Here is a 25,129-nt window from a genome sequence, read left to right as displayed (position 1 = left end):
CTGCTGTTTTTTTTAAATGTTTGTACAATCTGTCCCTTCCTGTTACTCTGGGTATCATTAACTAAATAGCTGCCCTGCAATGCTGTCATATCCTTTTGCTTTGTAAGCCTAAGTACCCCCTCTCCAGAATCCTCGCCCCCTCTATTTAGTTTAAAGCCCTCTCTACAACCCTAGTTATTCAATTCGCCAGGACACTGGTCCCAGCATTGTTTAAATGAAGCTCGTCCCAGCAGAACAGCTTCCTTCTAAGCCAACTACTGGTGCCAGTGCCCCTAGAACTGGAACCCATTCCTCCCATATCAATCTTTGTGCCACACATTTAACTCCTGAAATTATTACCTTAAGAGGTTCTGTTTTTAATTTAGTTCCTAACTGTTCAAATTCTTTCAGCAGAACCTCCTTTCTAGTTAGCTTTTGGTGACTTATGGACAAGGGCCTCCAGGCCCCTTTGTACATCTACACTTTCTAATCTCTTACCATTTAGGAAATACACTGCACATCTGTTCCTTCTACCAAAGTGGATAACCTCACATTTTTCCACATTAGATTACACCTGCCATGTTCTTGCCCACTCACTAAGATGGTCCAAATCCTCCTGTAGCTGTTTTACATCTTCCTCACAACACACATTCCCGCCTGGCTTTGTAGCATCTGCAAACTTAGAAATATTACATTTGGTCCCCAAATCCAAATCATTGATATATCTTGTGAACATCTGGGGCCCAAGTACTGATCCTCAAAGTACCCCACGTGTCACAGCCTGCCAATGCAAAAATTACCCATTTATTCCTACTCTCTGTTTTCTGCCTGTTAGCCAATCCTTAATCCATGCCAGTATATTGCTTCCTATCCCATGGGCTGAATTCCCCCCCCCCCCCCCACCCCATCAGGGGTGAAGTTGAAGGGCGGGCGCGCACAAACACGCTTCCGATCAGCACTCCTGATCGGGGGCGCAGTGCCATTTTACGTGGGCGTGCTATGCGCTTCTTGTGCGGGTGGGGGGAATCCCAAAATCGAGAATGTGCTCTTTCGTGCATGCGCACGAAAGAGCGCACTCATCTCCCTGAGGCTAAGTGCAGCTTCAGGGAGATCGGCTCTAAATGTTAAAAACATAAAAATAGAAAAATTAAATTTTACTAACATGTCACATGAGTTGGGACATGTCCATAATTTTTACAAAAACTTGATTAAAAATTTTAAAAACCTACATGAAACCTCACTCGCCTTAAGGTTGGACGGGCAGGTCCTTTAATTACTTAATCGACTCTGTCAATGGCCTCAATTGGCCATTGACAGGTCAGCGGTCGCACAGCTGCTTTCACTGCACCCCCGCCTTCCTGAAAATTTAAATGGGGCGCGGTGACATCGGGAGTTTCCCTGGCCCCGCCCCCGCTCGCCAACATCTAAAATCCTGCCCCATGTGTTTTTATTCTGCCATTCAACCTCCTGTGGGAGGCTTTATCAAAATCCTTCTGAAAATTGAAATATACTACGTCCATTGACTCTCCTTTGCCAATTTTGCCAGTAACACCCTCAAGAAGGTCTAACAAGTTTATTAAACATGGTTTCCCATTCGCAAATCCATGCTGACTATGCCCAATCAGATCATGATTATCCAAGTATCCATTTATCCACATCCTTTAGAATAAATTCTAGCATTTCCCTACTACTGATATAAGGCCAGCAGGTCTGTGGTTCCCTGTTTTCTCTCTCCCTCCCTTCTTAAATAGTGGGGTGACATTTGCTACCTTCCAATCTTCAGGAACCATCCCAGAATCTATAGAATTTTGGAAAATGACCACCAATGCATCCATTATCTCTATAGCAACCTCTTTCAACATTCTGGAATGCAGAATATCAGGGACTTATCAATTTTCAGTCCCACTAATTTCTCCAATACAACCTTCTTACTTATACTAATTTCCGCCAACTCCTCCTTCTCCCTAGTCCCTTGGATCTCTAAACCTGGGAGATTTCCTGTATCTTCCTCAGTGAAAATAGACACAAAGTAATCATTTAGTTCTTCTGTCATTTCTCTATTCCCCATTATGAATTCTCCTGACTCTGCTTGTAATGGACTCACATTTGTCTCAGCCAAATACTTCTTTTTTACATACCTATAGAAATTTTCACAGTCTGTTTTTATGTTTTTTGCTAGATTGCATTCATATTCTATTCTCCCTTTCTTTACCAGTTTCTTGGTCTTCCTTTGCTATTTTCTAAAAACCTCCCAACCCTCAGGTTTACTACTACTTCTGGCAACTTTATAAGCCTTTGCTTTTAATGTTATACAATCCTTAACTTCCTTTGTCCAACACAGTTAACAGACTATTTTGGGTTTTTTGCAGCTTGAAGGAATGTATAGATGCTGTAAATTATGTAACAGTTATTTGAAGACTATTGATTACCTATGTACAGTCATACCTTTTAATGTATTTTCCCAAATCCAATCAGCCAATTTGTCCCTCATGCCTTCATAATTTCCTTTATTCAACTTTAACACCCGTGCTTCAGAGTGAACTACCTCACTTTCAAACATAATGTAAAATTCTTTCATATTATGGTCACTCATCTCGAAAGGTTCTTTTACAACAAGATTATTAATTCGCCCTTTTTCATTACATAATACTAGATCTAAAATAGCCTGTCCTCTAGTTGGCTCCTCAACATACTGCTCTAGAAAACCATTCCTAACACACTCCAGAAACTCGTCTTAACCAGCAATAGTGCTCAATTGGTTTACCCAGTCTATATGCAGATTGAAGTCACCCATGATTACTGTATTGCCCATGCTACATGCTTCTCTAATCTTCTGATTAACACCATGCCTCACATTACCGCTACTGTTTGGTGGCCTATAAACAATCCAACCAATGTCTGCTGCTGTTTGCTGTTTCTTAGCTCCACCCAAACAGATTCCACACACTGTTCTTCCAATCTGAGATCATCCCTTACTAATGCACAGATCCCATCCCTTATTATCAGCACACCTCCACCTCCTTTCCCTTCTTGTCTGTCCTTGCTAAGCGCGAATATCCTTGAATATTCAGTTCCCAGTCTTTGTCACGATGCAGCCATGTTTTCATAATGGTAACTATATCATACCCATTTACCTATATTTGTGCCTTTAAATCATCCACCTTATTGCGAATGCAACAATGCAATTGCGAATGCAAATCCAATCTGGCCAATTACCACCCCATCAGCCTACTCTCGATCATCAGTAAAATGATGGAAGGGGTCATCAACAGTGCTAACAAGTGGCACTTGCTTCGCAATAACCTGCTCACTGACACTCAGTTTGGGTTCTGCCAGGATCACTCAGCTCCTGACCTCACTACACCCTTAGTTCCAACATGGACAAAAGAGCTAAACTCCAGAGGCGAGATGAGAATGATTGCCCTTGACATCGAGGCAACATTTTACCAAGTATGCCATCAAGGAGCCCTAGCAAAACTGGAGTCAATGGGAATCAGAGGGGAAACTCCCTGCTGGCTGGAGTTATACTTAGCACAAAGGAAGATGGCTGTGGTTGTTGGAGGTCAATCATCTCAGTTCCAGGACATCACTGCAGGAGTTGCTTAAGGTAGTGTCCTAGCCCATCTTCAGCTGCTTCATCAATGACCCTTCCATCACAAGGTCAGAAGTGGGGATGTTTGCTTATGATTGCACAATGCTCAGCACCATTCGCAACTCCTCAGATACTGAAGCAGCCCATGTCCAAATGCAGCAAGACCTGGACAATATCCAGGCTTGGGCTGACAAGTGGCAAGTAACATTCATGCCAAACAAGCGCCAGGCAGGGTCCCCAATGTTGTGGTGAAGGGAGTGGGGTGTTTGTAAGAGGCCTGATTTGAGGAATGGAGAGCTCTTCGATGGTTGTAGCTCTGGAGGAGACTGAAAGATAAAGCCAAGGCCAGGGAATGGTTTGCAAACAAGGGCGATGATTTTAAATTACAAGCCTTACTGACCCTAGATTCAATGTAGATCAGAGAATACAGGAGACATAGGTGAGTGAGACTTGGTGCGGGTTAGTGTACAGACAACAGGAGTTTAGGTTCGCTAAAGTTTATAGAGGGTGGAGGTGGAAGGCTGGCCGGGAGTACATTGGAATAGCCAAGTCTGGAGATGAATGAATGTTTCGGTAGCAGATGAGCTGAGGCAGGGATAGATAATAGTCAAAAATTTCACAATGAATACATTACATTTGATATAACTTCATGACTTGTCTTTTTTCAGATTAGTTATTGGAGTTTAGTTAGCAGTTTAAACGAAATTTTTAATGCTCTGGTTCAGTTAAAGCTGTAAACTCCTTTCACATTGTGGTGAATTTATTTCATAAAATAACACCCTTTCCCTCCTTTTATGAAAGATATCAACTGAAAAAGTACTGACTTATTCTGGATGGTAGGCACAATCAATTGTAATGATTCTAAATAGTGGGCATGTTAATTATATGTATGAGAAGGACTATAAACTTATACATGTTCTTAAACTATATACATGAGCTAGCCCTAGAAATGATACTTTGTTTACAAAACAATAACAACAGCTGAAAGAAGGTGCCAGCTGGGTAATTTTGATGGAACCCAAAGGAGAGGAAATTAGATCTGTTGGTAAGAGAGTATTTAAGGTTAAAAATAGCACTGTCACAAATGATTGTTTCATTTCGTGTTTTTACATAGATTAACTTAATGAGCAAAGAAAAATGATGTGCAAACTAAATTATTACACCCACAAGCCCAAGGTCTTTTCTGCCATTTTCTAGAATTCAGATTTCAGTTGTAATTTACTACAACGTAGAAAGCTGCCATTTTCCCCGTCATTCTGAGTGAAAATATTCTAGCGTTATAAATCATTTGTAGGATTGCCATATCATCTTTGGTTTTGTCAATAGTGTTAACCAAAATTCAATGGCATTGTTATGACACTGATCATGTCTGCACTTAAAAGTAAAGTAGTTTATTGAAGACTGAATTAAAACAAAATGTTCAGCGTGAAAACAGAATATTGGTCATTTATAGTATTTTAAAAATTCTTTCACGGGACATGGACTTCGCTGGCTTGGCAGTATTTTTGTTGTCCATCCCTAATTACCCTTGAGAAAGCGGTGGTTATAGTATAAGGATCTGACATAGAAAGGGTTAACATGGGGCTGGGTATAGTACTGCCTACATTGTGGTGTAAAGGAACACATGACCTGAGTCTAGAGGACTGTCTTATACTGGACATAAATATGAGTAGAGGCAAGCATGGAGACAGCTTCTAGCTTAGACCTTACACTATATATATGTACATAGCTATGAGTAGTTAATAAACACTTAATGTTCAACTATATAATACTCAGAGTCTCTTTGTGAGACCTACTGAACTCCATACAACGTCTTACAACATGGTGTCAGCGAAGGATGGACCCCAAACCCCAAAAGCATGAAAAAGTGAAGAAACTGCAGTCTGAGCTGACAAAGCACCAGAAGAAAAGGTGCATTGGGAGATCATCAGATAAAAGCTCCGGAGCAGGACTGGAAGCAGAAGGCAGAAATAAGGCTTTATGCTGCAGCAGAAGACTCCATTGAATCCCGTGGAAGCCAGCTTCAATACCTGAAGAATGCAGAGTCAGAAGACCTAGCAGGTTTGAGGTAAAAGGCTTAAATTCTTAGCTAGAACAAGTTTAAAAAAGCTTTTGAGTCAGCAGCAGTCAGAATTGCTATTTTAAAATGCACCATAAACATGTGGAGGCCAAGCTCACTCCCATTGAAAAAATATATGATTAAGCGAATAATCGGCAATTAAAAAACCCAGCAAAAGTGGGGAATTGACGGTTTCGCGACCCAAAGACGCTTAGATACTGCGGGAAAGCCTCAGAAAGGTTGATCCAGGGAGTCACTGCTGAAAATTTTAAAACATAAAAATCGTGAAAACGATTACTGCAGGAGCCTGCCAAAACCGACAAGCATAAGAAACCCCTTGTTGAAAAGAAGTGCACTGCAGCACCATCTTGGATTTCCTAACAGCATTTAAAGCTATACACACTCTTAATTTTAAACGACCATGGATCAAAAATCTACCTTAACAGACCAGTTTGGACTCACCCAAGGCCCAGACCAGTCACAAAATTGGGGAGATTGGAGAAAGGGATTCCTTAGATACCTGGTTGCTTCAGGTCTAGACAAAAAGACAGAAGCTGAACAGATTAACACACTGTTTTATTCAGTAGGTCCAAAAGCCAACAATACAACAGCTAGGCAAGGAGTCAATGAATCCTCAGTAAAGTTTGGTGAAGTTTAAAAATCATTTGGCACAAATATAATTTGAGCAGTAACAAGACCCTTGAAAGAGCAAAATTTGACAAACATGTCCAACAACCAGGAGAACCTTTTGACTCCTTCTTTAATGAGCTGTACAGAATAGCAGAAGGTTGTGACTAGAGTGACCTGAAATCAGAGTTAATCAGGGACTGAACTATTGTCGGAGTGGCGGAAAATGCACTCTCAGACATGCTTCAAGCTAAGGACGATTTGACCCTTAAAAAGACCATTCCGATTGTCAGGCAATCCAAAATCCATTTACTAAGCAGAAGATGTCATACATGCCGTAATATCAATGTTTCTGAGATCTGTAATTTCTGCATAATCATGGGTGCCCCATTCATTGGTTTTTACTTGTGTGTCCAATCAACTTCAAAAGGTTGGACATCCCTACCTTACTTTAATAAGTTACCATAGTCTGATATCCAATTAATGTTGAATTAAGGAAAATTTTGTATTTTAGGCCATTGCCTGTTAGAGTCAAGCAACGTGATTGAAAAAACTGACTTCATACAGGACCGTCACTCTTTCACGCAGGAGCTTTGACTTTTACCATTTCACACAGGAGAATCTTTCACACAGGAGTTTTTCTATCTCACACAGGAGCTTTACTCTTCCACAAAGGAGCTCAACTCTTTCACAAATGTTCTTTACCATTTCACAAAGAAGCTTTTCAATGTCACACAGGAGCATTGCTCTTACACACAGGAGTTTTACTCTTTCATGTTTTATGATTCTTTGGTGTCTCACTAAGAAGTCGGGAGGTTTGTGTGATTGAACATAAACTATTTATTATTGACAGTCTACTATATACATATCTCCGAGGCATAGCCCTGTCTAGGTGCTATTTTCATGCTGACTTCTCTCAGACCGTATCCAGAGTCTACCATCAAGTGACTCTACAATCAAGTGACTCTACATCATAATGTGTGAAGTATTATTTCCCCAGTCCCACATTAACCCTTACTAACCTAAACACCCTCATACTACACCTCCCCCAAGTCCTTACCCAAATATACTTTCAATTTAATATTTACATGCTACCCCTTTTTCCCCCCCAACTCTCTGACTTTACAAATTCACGCTGCCTGGAGGCTTTGTAACTCTTCCAGATCTTGTTATCTTGCCAATTGGAGGTGTGGTAGTCTCAGTTGTTTTAGGCTGGCCTTGTTGGTTTGGAATTGAAATTGTAGCACTTGGTGTTTCAAATACTCAGGTTTCAACATTTTGTTCACTTCTTCTGCTCTTTATTGTTATGTTTTTCTTTGTCGACCATCCATCTCCGTTGATCAGATACCATTGGCTTATCACATTCCTTCCAGAGGGAATGTTTCACTTCGTTCATTCATAAAGCGGACTCGAGTTTTCTTTTTCTATGGGATCTGCCATGCTCTTCCTGGAAGTTGATCTTTCAAAAATGGAACCTCCATTTCCACTTGTTTCACAATCTTAGCCTAACACTTGTTTACACTCTCTCTTATTTTCCAGTTCTTTTTCAAGCCTGTTAATCTTTTCATTCAGCTCAGTAACTACTTTGGTGAGGTCAGTTGTCTTTGTTTCAGAGTTATCTGCGGAACCCTTATACAAGGTTAACAACTACACCTGGTCATTTAGTTCCTCTCAGAATCTTTCGTCTATGGCCACTGACTGCTCTTTAGACACTTTCAATTTACTCATTCGACCCTCAACCTGTTTCTTAGAATTTTCCTTATTCGATTTTAAAGTCTGGATTTGCTCTTCCATACTGTGCATCTCATCTTTCATATTCTTCAGATTTGATCAAAGTTCAAGAATTCCATTGCTCCTTTCACGCTGAAGTTCCAACATTTCATCAGTTTTGGTTGTTAATTCTGCATTCAACCAACAATTCTGTTTCGTCAGCAATTCCTATTCCTGTTCCAGGCATTTTTCACAATACTTAGAGACTTTTTATACCTGAAGTTCATCAAGTTTTAATTTTTCATTAGCAAACTCATCTTCTGTACATGAAAGCTGGCCCTCTACACTGAATAGATTTTCCTTAGCAGAGCATAATTCCTCTGTGCTATCCTTCAAGCTCACATTCTGTCATTTTACCTCTGCTACATGTTTCTGAGACTCTTCAGGCTCCTTTGTGAGAATTCTACTTTCTCTTGCAACTGTTCAACTTTTTCTTGACATTCTAGATTCATGATTTTCATTTCAGCAGTATCAGTTTTCAACAACTCAATAGTTCGCAGTAGATTTGAGGCATCAAGTTCAGTTCCTTGATCTTCAGCATCGGATTTATATTTCCTGATCTTATTCTTGTCTTTTCACTCTCCATCTGCAGCGGAGCTCTGTCCTTGTCCTTCATTTTGGATTTACTGTTGGCCAGGTCTGTCTCCAGCAAAATCTTAACTTGTTTCAGCTCTGTAATTGTGCTACTCATGGCTTCATTATCTGATCACAGCTTGTAAAGCTCTATGGCTTTTCCTTTCGATGTCTCCTCTTTTCCTTTCAGCTGGTTCTACAGCATAACAATATCCATGTTCATCTTCTCTTTCAATTGGATATGCAGCAAAAGTGGTAGACAACTCTTATTTTGACTGTCGAATTGAAGCTGCAAGTTTTCTATTTTTTGTTGCTCCTGTACACACAAATTCCTCATCTTTCCCTTTTCGTCCTGCAATCTTTCACTTTGCAGTTCAGCCTCTGCATACTTCCTCATCACTTTTTCCACTAGCTCATCCTTTTCATGCATAGCATTAACAGGCTTGTTATTCATCTCTTCATATATATCTTTGGAAATGTAACGTTTTTCCAAGTTTTCTTTAAAATCCCCAACTATTTTCTTCAACTTTGCAGTCTTTGTCTTGCATCACTTGGCTTTCTCCTGGAATATTGGACATTGCTGAGTTTAATCTGCCAACTGGTTCTTCAGTTCTCCCAGAGTGGTATTAAATTAATTTTGATTCTAGTTGCAATTTTCCAGAGGAACACACTTTGACCTGAGGGATCCTTGAAGCAGGTAAAGATCCTTCAATGGGTTTTCTTTTTATCTGCAAAGCTCAATTACTTCATCTTGAATTTTCTTGAAATTCAACAGAGTCTTCTTGATTTTTTTTCTGCTGTTCCTCCATTGTGCTGTTCAAGGTAGTCTTCATGTCTTCATGCTACTGAAGGGTAATGTATCCCTTATGCATTTGATCTTGAAGGCGGATTATTTGTTCTTTTAACAGTAAATTTTCTTGCTGACCTCTTGTCAATTCATGCTGCACTTCAGTGCATTGTTTTGTTGGTACTGATAGTTCCAACACAGCTTTTTGTGAAGTAGTATTCGACATCTTTTTTTAACTCCTCGCGTTTTTCCAGGGCCATGTATTGATTCCTCAAAGAGTCTTTCAGAGCAGCGACTTCTTTGAGTATCTTTTCTGCCTGTGCTGTGGCTGGCTGTACTTCTGGTGAAGTTCATCCAACTTAGATTTGATACAAACGTTTTCCAGTGGAATAGCTTCATTTTATTTTTTGCAGGTTTTGCTGCTTTTGGGTTACATCAGATAACTTTCCTTCATTCACATCCATCTGCTTGCTCCACACTGCCACTTGCTGTTGCAGTTTGGGTACTGTGTCGGCATATTCAAAAAGCTCTATTTTAAAGCATTTTGGCTGCTTCTCAACCTCTTATTTCTGCTGCACTAAATTCTCTGGCTCCAGCACTTCACAGCAGTGACATGGTGTGTGACCATCTTATGCCTTGCTTGGTTATTGTCTCCCTCACCCTGGGGTCTCCTTGCCCTTTTGGCACTTTTTTTTGGGGGGTGGAGGTGTTCAGCACCCTCCACAACCTGGAGTTTAAAATACTTATCAAAGGTTTTTAATATCTTACTAAATGTGGCTGAGGATTTATCTATACCTTGTTTTAGGATTACATTGGTGGCAATTTCATCAAATAGGTATAAGGATGTATTAACTTGCACTTCCCCTTATTTCCTACTTAATCCTGATGTACACTTGTAACTTAAAAATTTCTTCTCCATGATGTCAATTTTGTGCCTGGTTTGGTCTGCGCATGAGCTCAAATTTAGCTGTTTTGATTTACAATCCATGGCTACTTTTAAGAACAAGAGAGTACAATTTTAATTATTCATTCAAGATGGTGCTGTGGTAACCATTTATTTTCTCCTCTTCCCGTGTTTGTCGGGTTTTGGAGGGCTCCTATTGTAATCTCGGAGCTGTCTTTAAAACTTTGCAATTCTGCTGGAAATCTTTCAAACTAACCATTTTTTGCCAGTGATTTGCTTCTATGAGCCTGGGAAATCAATTCAAAGGCAACTTTTTTTTGCTCAGTCTTCTATTTTTAATTCTTTGTTCATTCATTCAAGCTCAGCTGCCACATGGTTTCACAGACCAGGCTTCAGCATTCTTTCAGCTGCACAGGTTAAACAATCAGTATTTTGTGTCTGGTTAGTGCCATGATTACTTTTAAAAGGTTAGCTCAGCATTTTAGTGAATTTTGCTCACCCTTTTTGTGATCTGGCTAGGTCTTTTGACTCTGTGCTGTTTCAGGTTTAGCATTTTCTCACCCTTTCATGATTGGCTAAGTCCTTTGACTCTGCATTCGATCAGATCTGGCAGTGGAACACCGGATGCTTAGGTGGAGTCCTTTATAGCCGCACAGTGGAAATTTCTTCTGTCCTTCAGCCTCCTTGCCTCCAATCAAGCTTTTTTTAAGGTGATCCCTGGCTGTGTCTTGGAATTAGGCACACTTTGCTCAGGTCAGCCTGCAGTTTCTTTACTGTTTCATGTCTTGTATCTTGGGGTCCTTCACTTGCTGCCACCATGTTGTAAGGTTATTTGGTGTCTCATTAAGAGGTCTGGTGGCTTGTGTGGTTGAACATAAACCATTTATTGTTAACACTCAACTATATTCATATCTCCAATGTATTGACCTGTCTAGGTGCTATCTTTATGCTGATTTCTCTCAGAATCTCCCTACCTACAGTCTACCATCATGTGAGTCTCTACATCATCATGTGGATGATACTGTTTCCCCAGACCCACAACAACCCTTACTAACATGAACACCCTTACACTACATTTCACACAGGAGCTTTACTCTTTCACACAGCAGCTTTACTGTTCCACACAGGAGCTTCACTGTTTCACACAGGAGCTTTACTCTTGTATAGTGTTGTATGTGCCTGCATGCCATTGTAATGTAAAGATGCTCAGCAGAGCAAGGGTTAATGTGGGATTGGAGAATAGTACCATCCACAGTACGATACATAGGGCAGAATTCTCCCTTCAGCGAGCAGAGTTGGGGCCCACTTGCCAACGCGTAGAATGACACGGGGTGACGTCGGGTGGGTGTCCCGATGTCACCCCGCATCATTTAGATTTTCAATTCGGTGGGTACGCAGCCGATTTGGCTGCGTGCCCGCCAAACTGTCAAAGGCCTATTAAGGCCACTTAACGAGCAATTAAAACAATCAACTGAACTGCCCGTCCAATCTTAAGGTTGGTGGGCAGGCGAAGAGCCTAGGCGGCCTTCAGAAAAAACATTAAACCTCATCCATGGGTGGGATGAGGGTTCATGAGGGTTTTAAAATTTGTATAAAATGTTTAAATAAAAGAAGTTGACATGTCCCAGCTCATGTGACAGTGTCACAAGAGGGGACATGTCAGGAATATTTTTTTCTGCCTTTGATGAACTTTTGAATCTTGAACCGATCTCCCTGAGGCAGCACTTTGCCTCATGGAGATGTGTGAGCTCTTTCACATGCATGCGCGAAAGATGGCACTCCTGACTCAGGGAATCCCCCTCCCCCGCCCGCACAAGGAGTGCACAGCGCTTCTGGGCGGATCTCACACTGGGCGGGCCTTAATTGGCCTGCCCACATAAAATGGTGGCGCGCCCCAAACCGGGGGCGTCAATCGGGAACCTGCCCGCTCGCGCCTGCTCCCACACAACCCCGCCGATGGGGGGAAAATGCTGCTCATAGAGTTACATGGTAATAGACTCATAGAACACTCTAGAGGCAGCCTACCTGCATGGCAACAGCATCATGCATGACATTAACAGGGATTGGTATATAGTTAAAGATTAGCAATAAATGGTTCATGTTTAAGCATACAAGTCTCAAGATCTCATTATTGACAAATCAAACGAACTCATTGCACAACATGGACACAGATGATCAGTGGTGATATAAAAGATGGCATTTTAAATGATGAACCAAGAACAGAATCCCAAGATATGAAAAACTAAAAGTAGCTGAAGCTGGACCAGAGAGACATGTACCCAAGAAGAAAAATTGCAGAAACAGTTGAAGAAGCTTTGGCACAGACTTAAAAGTCGAGGAATCCACCAGAGTTAGTGGAAGTCCATTGCAAAACCCCTGACTGAAACAGCAAAGAAGAAAAAAACCTGGTCAGATCAAAGATGGGTGAGCAAAAACACAAAAAATTGCAAGACCCTGAGTAATGTAGTGTGAAGAATACTGGTCAGTTCACAAGATGGCGAGCAAAAATACAAAATTGCAAGACTCTGAGTGATGTAATGCGAAGAATACTGGTCAGTTCACAAGACAAATATTACAAAATTGAAGCTGTACTTACATTATAGATTAGGTGGCAGTCCCACAGGCTCAGTAGATGAAGCAGTGGTGGCTGTGCTGCACTGAAATAAAAAAAATAAATAACAATCAGCTGGGTAGTAAAGAGAGAAACCTGCAGAGCACTGTAAGGAAAAAGGAAAAAAGTTTGCAGAGTTTAAGAAAAAGGAACCCTTTTCAGTTCGGGTCCCAGGCTTCCTATTAAAGAAAAAGACTTCTGCAGAATTAACAGTCTTGGAAGTTTAAAAGTTTAAAAAGGTCTACAGAAAAGAAAGTTTAAAAAGTTTTTTTAATAAAAAGAAAGCCCATGATCACCAGGGAACCTGCCAAAATCATAAAAGCCCCAGAAATTCACAACCAAAAAAAAACCAACAGACAGCCTGAGTGAATAAATGGTTACTGCACTGATAGCCTTAAAGGGGCAACAACATTTAATGCAGTAACTACAAGAAAAAAAGACAGAAAATTAGCAAAAACCCCAGAGAGAGGGCAAAGAACACCTCAGAGAGAGGGAGCCAGAAGAACTGAGAGCAAGGGAGCCAGAAGACCCCAGAGTGAGGAAACCAGAAGACTCCAGAGCGAGGGAGACAATATTCAAGTGCAATAAAATGCACAAGCTGAAGAGTTTTGTGCAGAAGAAAGAAATTGCTAAGAAGCAGCCAAAAGACTTAAAAATAGAGTTTTTTTTTTGAAAATGCTGACATGGTGCCCAAACTATACCAACAGATAGCAGTGCAGCATGAGCAGATGGCTATGAATGAAGGAAAGCCAACTGAGGTAACTCAAAAGAAGCAAAATGTTCAAAAAGTAAATTAAGCTGTTCTACAGGACAATGTTTGCATCAGAGCTGAAATGGAAGATTTAAAGTGCAAGATTCAAGCTGAGTTTATGCCTTAGAAAATGCACAATAAACTAAGGTCTTCAATGAAACAAACTGTTTGACATCTGAACAGCTCTGAAATTTCAAAGACCACAGAAAGGGATCAGGAGAAAATAATGATCCCCAATTCCACGGTTGGCAAGTCAAAGCAGGAGTAGAGAAAACTCAAACAGATGTACAGACAGGCAAAACAGCAGGCAGAAATGGCACACAAAGAAACTATGACCCTGAAAGACTCCTTGAAGAATCAATATGTAGCCATGAAAAAACATGAGTTTAAAAAGTATGTTGAATGTTACTTCAGAAAAAAATGCATTGGAACTATCTGTAGCAATGAAACAATGCACTGAATCCCAGAGTGAGTTGGCAAGAAGGCAACAAGAAAATAAACAGTCGAAAGAACAGTTAGTTGTCCTTCAAGATCAAATGCAAAAGGAATGCATAGCCATTTAGCAACATGAAGCAATGAAGACTGTCTTCAATGGTAGAGTGGATGAACAGCAGAAGCTCAAGGAAATTCTACTCAATTACAGGAAAACTTAAGATGAAGCAAATGAGCTTCACAAAGAAAAGGAAAACCTGTTGAAGAATCTTCACATGTTACAAAAATCCTTCAGGATGTGTTTTTTCTCCTGGAAAATTACGAAGATAAGTAAAATGAATTTAACATCACTCTGAACAAACTCAACAAACAATTGGCAGAGAAGACTCAGCAATGTTCCTTACTCCAGAAGGAAGCTGAAACTGACTGAAGAGCTGAAGAAGCAGTTGAATGAAAACAAAGGGGTATTGAAAAGGAAAGCTGCGGAACTTTCCAAGCTGCAGACAGAGAAAGAAAAGACAACTGAACTCACCAAAGTACTTGCTGAGCTGAGTGAAAAGATTCAGAAGTTTGCAAAATGATCTGCAAATAAAACAGCAGAAATCGTGAAACAAGTGGCAATTAAGATTCCATTAGAGAAACATATACATTAAGTAAGAAAATGGCGAGCACCATGGAGAAAGAAAATTCAAGTCCACTCTAGGATTGAACAGAATGCACATTCCCTTTGTAAGGAACAAGACAAACTGACAGTACCCAAAGAAGCCAGACAATTTGTTAGAGAAATGCAACTCAAAGGAACGCAAAAAGTGAATCAAGTGGAGATAACCAAGTACCAGGACCACAGAATACTATTACCATTCCTCCAAACATGACAGACTGAAGTGTGGAAGAGCTATCAAGCCTCAAGACCGTCTGAATTTATAACGTCAGAGACTTGAGATGGTGGAGAAGGGATAGCAAGTAAAAATTATACTACAAAGAGTTATGGTCCATTGTTTTCTTTTGAGAAGAAAGGGTGATTTTTTAAAATTCATTCATGGGATGTGGGCATCACTGGCTAAGCCAGCATTTATTGCCCATCCCTAATTTCCATTCAGAAGGTGGTGGTGAGCTGCCTTCTTGAACCACTGCAGCCCATGTGAGATAGGTACATCTACAGTGCTGTTAGGGAAAGAATTCCAGGACTTTGACCCAGCAACAGTGAAGGAATGGCAATATATTTCCAAGTCAGGATGGATGAGTGGCCTGGAGGGGAACTTGCAGGTGATGGTGTTCCCTTGCATCTGCTGCGTTTGTCATTCTAAAGGGTAGTGGATGTGGGTTTGGAAGGTGCTGCCTAAGGAGCCTTGGTGAGTTCCTGCAGTGCATCTTGTAGGTGGTACACACTGCTGCTACTGTGCGTCGGTGGTGGAGGGAGTGAATGTTTCTGAACGGGGTGCCAATCAAGTGGACTGCTTTGTCCTGGGTGGTGTTGAGCTTCTTGAATGTTGTGGGAGCTACACTCATTCAGGCAATTGGAGAGTATTCCATCACGCTCCTGACTCATCACTCACCTTTGGGAAGAGCAGTCAGAGAGGTGGACCTTCAGGAGATAGACGAAGCGTGGGCAGAATAAATACAGCCTGGGGAGTGTGGCCTACATCACTAACCTGTGGGAAGATTGGTCAGAGAGATATATCTGTGTGACATATACAGACTGGGGAGAGAATAAATACAGCCTGGGGAGCACAGCCTACATCTCTCACCTTTGAGAAGAGCAGTCGGAGAAGGGATCTGTCAGCTACTTGGAAATGGCCCACGCTGAGTTCGAAATGAGAGTGAAAAAAAGTTGTGACATCACAGGAAAGAAGCAATTTGATTGGCTGAAGAAGAAGCTAAGCTGTTTGGTGAGTATCTGGTGAGTATCTAGTAAGTGTTTAAGGTTTATTCTATTCCTACGGTTTAGAATAAAGTAGGAAATGTACTTTTTGGTAAGGTTTATTAAGTAGGATTTAAAAGTTTAAGGCTAAGGCATGGCAGGACAGCTCAGCCAAGCGGAATGCCCATCCTGCAGCATGTGGAAAGTCATGGACACTTCTCATGACCCAGACGAGCCCATGTGCAGGAAGTGTCACCGGCTGCACAAGCTTGAGCTCTGCGTTTCAGAGCTTGAGTGGCAGCTGGAGTCACTGAGGTGCATCCGTGAGGCAGAGAACTACGTGGACAGCACGTTCAGAGAGGTGGTTACACCGCAAGTTAGGGGCAAGCAGGCAGATAGGAAATGGGTGACCGCCAGTCAGTCCAAGAGAAATAGGCAGGTAGTGCAGGAGTCCCCAGAGGTCCCACTCACTAACTGGTTTTCCATTCTGGATATTGGTGAGAGTGATGGATCCTTGGAGGAGTGCAGCAAGAGCCAAGCCTGTGGCACCATGGGTAGCCCAGCTGTACAGGAGGGGAGGAAGAAGCAGTACTGTTCGGCGATTCTTTAGTTAGCGGACCAGACAGTCAATGTGACTCCTGGATGGTTTGTTGCCTCCCTGGTGCTAGGGCCAAGGATGTCACAGAATGGCTGCAGGACATTCTTGTGGGGGAGAACAAACAGCCAGAGGTCATGGTCCACATTGGCACTAACAACACAGGTAGGAAGGGGGATGTGACCCTGCAATCGAAATTTAGGGAGCTAGTTAGAAAATTAGCAAGCAGGACCTCTAAAGTAGTAATCTCCAGATTACTCCCAGTGCCATGTACAAGTGAGTACAGAAATAGAAAGATAAGACAGATCTTCACTGAGTTCCTTGCTAGTGCTTTTCTTGCTAGCGCTGTTGGGGAGGGTTTAAACTAGCTAAGCAGGGATGTAGGAACCAGGATAGAATATTAGAAAGTAATACGAGGGTGCACGAAATGCTGGGAGTGGCAGATAGCACTAAAATAGATAATAGTAAGATGGAGTTGGAGTGAGGGAGCAAGTTATGATGTCTAATTCAGGGCTACACTGCATGTATGTAAATGCATGGAGTATAGTTAATAAAACTGGGGAGTTACAGGCACAAATTGCCTTGTGGGATTATGATGTTGTGGCGATAACGGAGACCTGGCTTAAGGAAGGGCAGATCTGGGTGTTAAATATTCCTGGTTACAAAGTGTTTAGAAAAGATAGGAAAGGGAGAAAAAGGAGGAGGGGTGGCATTTTTGGTTAAGGAGAGTATTGCAGTACTGGGGAAAGAGGATGTGTCAGAGGATTCAAGGACAGAATCAATTTGGCTAGAGCTAAGGAATAAGAAGGGTGCAATTACATTGCTCGGTGTAATGTATGGACCACCAGTTAGTGGGAAGGGTATAGAGGAACAAATCTGCAAGGAAATTACAGTGAGGTGTAAACATCATAGAGTAGTTATAATGGGGGACTTCAATTACCCGTATATAGACTGGGATAATGGTAGCGTAAGGGGCAGTGAGGCACAAGCATTCCTAGATTGTGTTCAGGAGAATTTCCTACAGCAGTTTGTGTCCAGTCCAACAAGAAATAAGGCACTGCTAGACCTGGCTCTTGGGAATGAGGTGGGCCAAGTAGATCAAGTGACAGTAGGGGAACATTTAGGGGACAATGATCATTGTATCATAAGGTTTAAGATTACAGTGGGAAAGGATATTGGTCAATCCAGTGTAAGAATAATCAACTGGCACAGAGCGGACTTCAATGGGGCAAGAATGGATCTAGGCCGGATAGACTGGAACCAAAGGTTGGCGGGAAAAACAATAGCTGAACAGGCTACCTTCAAAGAAGAAATGGTTTGGGCACAGTCAAGGTATGTACCCTCAAAAGGGAAGGGTAGGACAAACAAATCCAGAGCTCCCTGGGTGACAAAGGAGATAGAAATTAAGTTAAAGAAGAAAAAGTGTGCTTACGACAGGTGTCAGGGTAACAAATACAATTGAGTACAAGTTGAATACAAAAGGTTCAGAAGGGATGTGAAAAAGCGAATACGAGTAGCAAAGAGGGATTATGAGAAAAGACTGGCAGCTAACACAAAAAGAAATCCAAAGTATTCTATAAGCACATCAATAGTAAAAGGGTGGTAAAAGAGGAATAGGGCCGACTAAAGACCAAAAGGGGGATTTATGCATAGGGGAGAAATTTCCCCGTCGGGCAGGCCGGTTGGGAGCTGGTGCGGACGGGTGCGGAGCCGATCGCAGCCCATGATTGCCTGCACGCCGCCATTTTACATGGGTGGGCCAATTAAGGCCTGCCCAGCGTGACACGCACCTGGTAGCGCTCAGCGCTACCTGTGCGGGCGGGAGTAAAAGGGAGAGTCGGAGCCTATACTCTTTCGCCTCAGTTGAATTTGAAACTTCACAATAAAAAAAGTTAAAAATTATTTACACATGTCCCCTCATGTGACAGCGTCACATGAGCTGGCACATATTTATCAAATGTTTAATAAATATTTATTAATTTAATAAACCCTTAATGAAACCTTATCCCACCCGTGGATGAGGTTTCATTAAAAATGCAAAGGCCGCCTGGACTCTTTGCCTGCCTACCAATCTTAAGGTTGGACAGGTAGCCCTGACAATGACATTAATTAAAAACAAACATTAATTAGTTTATTGATGGCCTTAACAGGCCTTTGACAGTTCAGCAAGCGCTCAGCTGACTCCGGTGCGTGCCCGTTGAATGAAAGATCGGAATGACGCGCGGTGATGTTGGGATGGACGCCCGACATCACTGCGTGTCATTTTATGCATTGGTGTGCGGGGCCCGCCACCGCACGTCAAACAAAAAATCTGGATATAAAGGCATGGCTGAGGTGTTAAATGAATACTTTGCATCTGTATTTACCTACAAGGTGGATGGTGCCCAGGCCATGTTGCCAGAGGAGGAAACTCAGTCACTAGAAGGGTTTAAAATTGATAAGGAGGAGCTATTGGATAAGCTGTCGGCGCCTAAATTTGATAAGGCACTGAGACTGGATGAGATGCATCCAAGAATATTGAAGGAAGTGAGAGTGGAAATTGCAGCGGCACTGGCAATAATCTTTCAGTGTTCCCTGGATTCGGAGGAGGTGCCAGAGGACTGGAGAATTGCAAACATTACACCCTTGAACAAAAAAAGTCATAAAGATCTGCCCTGCAATTACAGACCAGTCAGTTTAACTTTGGTGGTGAAGAAATTTCTTTAAACGATTATTTGGGGTATAATTAATTGTCACATGGAAAAATGTGGATTGATTTGGCAGAGTCAGCATGAATTTGTTAAAGGAAAATCATGTCTAACTAATTTGCTGGAGTTTTCTGAAGAGGTAACAGAGGTGGTTGATGAGGGCAGGGCCGTTGATGTGGTGTATATGGACTTCAAAAAGGTGTTTGATACAGTGCCACACAACAGACTTGTGAAGGAAGTTATAGGTCATGGAATAAAAGGGACAGTAGCAACGTGGATACAAAATTGCTGAGGGATAGGAAACAGAGAGTAATGGTTAATGCGTATTTTTTGGGCTGGAAGAAGGTTTGTAGTGGAGTTCCCCAGGAGTCAGTATTGGGACCCTTGATCTTCCTGATATATATAAATGATCTAGATCTTGGTGTGCAGGGGACAATTTCAAAGGTTGCGGATGACACAAAACTTGGGAGAATTGTAAACTGTGAGGAGGGCAGTGTAAAACTTTAAAAGAACATTGACACATTGTTGGAGTGGGCAGATAGGTGGCAGATGAAGTTCAATGCGGAGAAGTGTGAGGTGGTACACTTCAGTACAAAGAGCATGGCGAGACAGTATAAAATGAAAGACACTATTCTAAAGGGTGCACAGGAGCAGAGAGACCTGGGTGTATATGTACGTAAGTCATTAAAGGTGGCAGGACAGGTAGAGAGTGATATTTCTAAATCATACAATATTCTAGGCTTCATTAGTAGGAGCATAGAGTACAAGAGCAGGGATGTTATGATGAACTTATATAAGACACTGGTTAGACCTCAGCTGGAGTATTGTGTACAGTTCTGGGCACCACGTTATAGGAAGGATGTGAACGCATTGGAGACAGTGCAGAAGAGGTTTACGAGAACAGTTCCAGGGATGAGACACTTCAGTTATGAGGAAAGATTGGAGATGTTGGGACTGTTTTCCTTGGAGAGGAGGAGGCTGAGAGGAGACTTGATAGATGTTTTCAAAGTAATGGGGACCCTGGACAGAGTAGATTGGGAGGAACTGTTTCCATTCATAAACGGATTGAGAACCAGAGGACACAGTTTTAAAGTATTTTGCAAAAGAAGCAAATGTGAGGTGAGAAAAAACTTTTTCACACAGCGAATAGTTAGGGTTTGGAATGCACTGCCTGGAAGTGTGGTAGAGGTTGGTTCAATTGAGGCATTCAAGAGAGCATTGGATGATTATCTAAATAGAAACAATGTGCAGGGTTACAGGGAGAAGGCAGGAGATTGGTACTAAGTCAAAATGCTCAGAAAGCCGGTGCATACGTGATGGGCTGAATGGCTTCCTTCTACACTGTAACAATTCTGTGATTCTGTGACTTATGCCTTGTAGATGGTGGACAGGCTTTGGTGAGTCAGGAGGTGAGTTACTCACCACAGGATTCCTAGCCTCTGACCTGTTCTTGTAGCTACAGTATTTATATGGCAAGTCCAGTTCAGTTTCTGGTCAATGGTAACCTCCAGGAAGTTGATAGTGGGGGATTCAGTGATGGTAATGCCATTGAATGTCAAGTGGCAATGCTTAGATTCTGTCTTGTTGGAGATGATCATGGCCTGGCACTTGTATGGCGTGCATGTTACTTGCCACTTATCAGCCCAAGCTTGGATGTTATCCAGGTCTTGCCGCAAATGGGCACAGACTGCTTCAGTATCTGAGGAGTCATGAATGGTGACAGAATCACTTCTGTCCTTATGATGGAAGGGTCATTGATGAAGCAGCTGAAAATGATTGGGGCTAGGGCACTATCCTGAGGAGCTCCTGCAGTGTTGTCCTGGAACTGAGATAATTGACCTCCAACAGCCAAAACCATCTTCCTTTGTGCTAGGTATGACTCCAACCAATGGAATTTTCCCCCTGATTCCCATTGACTCCAGTTTTGCTAGGGCTCCTTGATGCCACACTCGGTCAAATGCTGCCTTGATGTCACTCTCGCCACCGCTCTGGAGTTCAGCTCTTTTGCCCATGTTTGAACCAAGGCTGTAATGAGGTCAGGAGCTGAGTGTTCCTGGTGGAACCCAAACTGAGTGTCAATGAGCAGGGTATTTTTAAGCAAGTGCCATTTGATAGCACTGATGATGACCCCTTCCATTACTTTTCTGATGATCGAGGGTAGACTGATGTAGAGGTAACTGGCTGGGTTGGATTTATCCTGCTTTTTGTGGACAGGACATAACTGGGCAATTTTCCACATTGCCAGGTAGATGCCAGTATTGTAGCTATCCTGGAACAAATTGGCTAGGGGCGTGACAAGTTCAGGAGCACAAGCCTTCAGTGCTATTGCCAGAATATTGTCATGGCCCTTAGCCTTTGCAGTATCCAGTGTCTTCAGCCGTTTCTTGATATCACGTGGAGTGAATCGAATTGGCTGAAGACTGACATCTGTGATGCTGGGAACTCTGGAGGAGGTCGAGATGGATCATCGACTCAGCACTTCGGGCTGAAGATTCTTTCAAATGCTTCAGCCTTATCTTTTGCACTGATGTAACATTTCTGTCTTAAGAGGCATAACTTTTGGATGTATTTGAAATTAGACTCTGGAATCATGCGTAGGTATCTAGTTCCACCCAGTTCCCCAGCATCTCATTCTTGCAAATATGCTTGCTTATGCTTTTAAATTACTTACAGTGCACTAAAGAGAGAAAGAGGTTTCAGGAGAGAAGCGCGTTCTTGCTGTGTGTGTTAATTTATCACTGCCAATTTCGCTGTGGATCCCTTTAATCAATGATAGCTGACAAAATTAAGACCATAAGACATAGGAGCAGAAGTAGGCCATTTGGCCCATCAAGTCTGCTCCGCCATTCAATGAGACCATGGCTGATCTGATAATCCTCAACTCAACATTCTTGCCTTTTCTGCACAACCCTTGATTTCCTTACTGATTAAAAATCTGTCCATCTCAGCCTTGAATATACTTAATGACCCAGCCCCTACAGTCCTATGTGGTAAAGAATTCCACAGATTATGGGAGAAGAAATTCCTCCTCATCTCGTCTGTTTTAAATGGGCGACCCCTTACACTGAGATTATGTAAAAATATGGCTGTCATTTATTCCACACATCAAATTTGTAGCTAATGAGAGCTGTGTCACTGATTCTTCTTTTTTTGTCACTTCTACACACCTTGATGTTAGAAACAGGTGTTGGAGGAAGGTGGAAAATGCCTAGAGGAGACATGATGCAGATGCAGGATATAAGAACTTTTGCGTTTTAAAGGGGTTATGGCAGTACTGAAAGAAGCAAGAAACCTGGGAAACAAGGGTGACAGACAAATCAAAAAAATGAGTGAGAGGGTAGTACAGTGCATTTGATGAATGTGATGTAAGCTTTGCTAAAAGTGGTAACTGTGGCAGTTAGTGCTAAATCCTTGAACTATAGGTCTTCTGTGCAGTGCAGAAAGAAACTTAACAGCCTCGTCAGAGAAGCTAAGATAAGCTGTCTGTTCCCATGACCCTTGCCTGCAATCTTTTTAACTCCTTCGTTTTCTGTCCACTCTGTGCTAGAGAAGTCAGGTTTGAAAGTGGGACCTGACTGTAGAGCAATCTCTATCTTTTGAGCTTGTGGATTCTGATTTCTCGTGTCAAGCTTTAAATAGAAGAATGCTGGATTAGCAGCACACTCACATGGAGAGACTGAACACTATTTTGGAAATCCTGAGACAAATGGCAGATTTCACAGCAAAATCCAAGATCATCAGTACCAATAGAATCACAGAATCACACAGTGCAGAAGAGGCCCTTTGGCCCATCGAGTCTGCACCGACACATGAAAAACACTTGACCTACCTACCTAATCCCATTTACCAGCACTTGGCCCATAGCCTTGAATGTTATGACATGCCAAGTGCTCATCCAGGTACTTTTTAAAGGATGTGAGGCAACCCGCCTCCACCACCCTCCCAGGCAGTGCATTCCAGACCGTCACCACCCTGTCCATGCCCCTCATAATCTTGTACACCTCGATCAGGTCGCCCCTCAGTCTTCTCTGCTCCAACGAAAACAACCCAAGTCTATCCAACCTCTCTTCATAAATTAAATGTTTCATCCTAGGCAACATCCTGGTGAATCCCCTCTGCACACCCTCCAGTGCAATCACTTCCTTCCTATAATGTGGTGACCAGAACTGCACACAGTACTCCAGCTGTGGCCTCACCAAGATTCTATACAACTCCAACATGACCTCCCTACTTTTGTAATCTATGCCTCGGTTGATAAAGGCAAGTGTCCCATATGCCTTTTCACCACCCCACTAACATGCCCCTCCGCCTTCAGAGATCTATGGACACACACACCAAGGACCCTTTGTTCCCCAGAACTTCCTAGTGCCATGCTGTTCATAGAACACTTCCTTGTCAAATTACTCCTTCTAAAGTGTATCACCTCACATTTTTCAGGGTTAGATTCCATCTGCCACTTATCTGCCCATTTGACCATCCTGTCTATAACTTCCTGTAGCCCAAGACACTCAAACTCACTGTTAACCACCTGGCCAATCTTTGTGTCATCTGCAAACTTACTAATCCTAACCCCCACATTGTCATCTATGTCGTTTATATAAATGACAAATAATAGGGGACCCAGCACAGATCCCTGTGGTACGCCACTGGACACTGGCTTCCAGTCACTAAAGCATCCTTCTGTCATCACCCTCTGTCTCCTACAACTAAGCCAATTTTGAATCCACCTTGTTAAATTACCCTGTATCCCATGTGCCTTTGCCTTCTTTATAAGTCTCCCATGTGGGACCTTGTCAAAAGCTTTGCTGAAATCCATATAAACTACATCAACTGCACTACCCTCATCTACACACCTGGTCACCTCCTCAAAAAATTCAATCAAATTTGTTAGGCATGACCTCCCTCTGACAAAACCATGCTGACTATCCCTGATCAACCCTTGCCTCTCCAAGTGGAGATAGATACTCTCCTTCAGAATTTTCTCCAATAATTTCCCTACCACTGAAGTGAGATTCACTGGCCTGTAGTTCCCTGGCTTATCTCTACAACCCTTCTGAAATAGCGGAACCACATTAGCTGTTCTCCAGTCCTCTGGCACCTGCCCTGTGGCTAGAGAGGAATTAAAAATTTGGGTCAGAGCCCCTGCGATCTCCTCCCTTGCCTCCCTCAGCAGTCTGGGAAACAAATCATCCAGACCCAGAGATCTGTCCACTTTTAAACCTGCCAACACCTCCAATACCTTGTCACTCCCTATATCAATTTGCTTAAGAACCTCGCAGTCTCTCTCCCCGAGTTCGATACTTTCATCCTCATTCCCTTGGGTGAAGACGGACGTGAAGTATTCATTCAATACTCTAGCGATGTCCTCTGGCTCCACCCGTAGATTGCCCCCGTGGTCCCTTATGGGCTCTACTCTTTCCCTGGTTATCCTCTTCCCATTGATATACTTATAGAATATCTTGGGATTTTCCCTACTTTTACCAGCCAGAGCTTTCTCATATCCCCTCTTTGCTCTCCTAGTTGCTTTCTTAAGCTCCACCCTACACTTTCTGTACTCTACTAATGCCTCTGCTGATTTGCTCCCCTTGTACCTGCTAAAAGCCTTTCTTTTCCTTCTCATCGTAACCTGAATATCTCTGGTCATCCATGGTTCTCTGGGCTTGTTACTCCTTCCTATCACCCTAGAGGGAACATATTGAGCCTGTATCCTCCCCATTTCCTTTGTGAACACCCCCCACTGTTCCTCTGTAGATTTCCCCACAAGTAACTGTTCCCAGTCTACCTTGGCCAGATCCTGCCTTATTTTACTCCACTCTCCCCCAATCCAAATCTGAGAAGAATTAAATACAATATAGTGCTACTGAGAACGAATGGCGGCACCAGGAATATTTTTATCTACTC

Source organism: Cetorhinus maximus, chromosome 2 (assembly GCF_964194155.1).
Source record: "Cetorhinus maximus chromosome 2, sCetMax3.hap1.1, whole genome shotgun sequence".
NCBI classification, from domain to species: Eukaryota; Metazoa; Chordata; class Chondrichthyes; order Lamniformes; family Cetorhinidae; genus Cetorhinus; species Cetorhinus maximus.
Note: the sequence above shows the minus strand (reverse complement) of the source record.